Consider the following 1798-nt stretch of genomic DNA (forward strand, 5'->3'; position numbering starts at 1 on the left):
TTTTTGAGATGAAGTTTTGCTTTTGTTACCCAGCCTGGAGTGCAATAGCACGATCTCGGCGCACCGCAACCTCCGCCTCCTGGGTTCAAGCAATTCTCCTGCCTCAGACTCCCGAGTAGCTGGGACTACAGGCGTGTGCCACCATGCCCAGCTAATTTTTGTATTTTTAGTAGAGACAGGGTTTCACCTTGTTGACCAGGATGGTCTCGATCTCTTGACCTCGTGATCCACCCGCCTTGACTTCCCAAAGTGCTGGGATTATAGGCGTGAGCCACCCCGCCTGGCCGAAACAGAGCATTCTTTAAGCATGAGGCATATTTATAACTGCATAACATTGTGTTTTCATTGAATTTGTATCTTTACCATATTTATCTTTAAGGTTTATTTCTATTTATGGTAAATGATACTAATTTTTCATCTGAGGTAATGATACAATTTTTTAATGTGAATTTTTTTGGTTTTTTACAAAAATTTGATTTAAAGTGGGGAGAAGCACAGATAGAAGGAGAATATGGAAGCTTTGCCCTTAAGGATTCTGGATTCTGAGTGTCCCTGTTAACTCAGGTGATTAATTTTGCTGAAGCCAGCAGGGCATGCAGCCCTACCCTGTCCTCCCAGGCCCTGGCTGATTCATGCATCATGGCTCTTTGATGCTGGCTTTTATTTTTTTAACTGTGGTGCTCCTTCTAGGGAAACATCCAGATATGAGGGAGAAAGCTTCGGATTCCAGTTCTCCCCCTTTTTCAGTGCCTCATCACATGACCAAGTCACCCAAGCTCCCTGAACCTCAGTAAGTTGGTGGCAGAGCTGCTGTGATCATAATGTGCATTCCATGTATGATCTGCCCAGGGCTGACCTAGCCACAGACTGTATCATTCAGCCCACAGGGCAAATGTCACATCTCCCACCCTACCTGAAGGATCACCTGGTCCAAGTCATTTTCCATGATAGTTCCCTGCTTTATTTCCTTTATAGCACATGTTTTTTATCAGAAACAGTATTGCAAGCTTATGTATGGTCTGCCTGCCAGAATGTTAGAAAGCTCCAGGAGAGCAAGGACCACGCACACTGCCTACTCATGAACCCCCTAACACACTGCAGATACCTGATGAATGTCGCCAAATGACTGAATGAGCCAATGCTGAAATTTAGTTTAATTCATCTCTGCAGATTCCTAGAGATTATGAGACTAGTGCTAGGCGTGCATTCCTCAAAGGCCAGGACCAAATGGGCCGTCTTTCCTACTGCTGTCCCTCCCATGGTGTAGAAGACAACACCAGAATACAGTTTGATTTTTTAGGAGCTTTTATGTTAGGAATCTTAACATAACTTTGAGAGGGGAAATGACACCTGGAGATCTAGGTATGTGGCCCATTGCAATTGAGAACATTTCTTGGGTCTGTTTCTCTATCTCTAAGGGAGGTCTCAAAACCCCAGCTAAAAATATGACACTAACATGATGAACATGCATGAGCTTTGAAAAGTGCTCTGTAGTCTTATGACGATCTAGAAGAGCACTGTCCAATAGAACTTTCTGTGATGATGAAAATGTTATACATCTATCTCAAAATAAATATTTTGAAAAAGAGGTAAAATTAAAAAAAAAAATCAAAATGTTATACACCTGACCGATTCAATAGGGTAACCACTAATCATGCATGGCTCTGAAGCACTTGAAATGTTGCTAGTGTGGGGCCAGGCATGGTGGCTCACGCCTGTAATCCAAGCACTTTGGAGGCCAAGGCGGGTGGATCACCTGAGGTCAGGAGTTCAAGACCAGCCTGACCAAAATGGTGAA

Source organism: Cebus imitator, unplaced genomic scaffold (genome assembly GCF_001604975.1).
Source record: "Cebus imitator isolate Cc_AM_T3 unplaced genomic scaffold, Cebus_imitator-1.0 Scaffold126, whole genome shotgun sequence".
Classification (NCBI taxonomy): Eukaryota; Metazoa; Chordata; class Mammalia; order Primates; family Cebidae; genus Cebus; species Cebus imitator.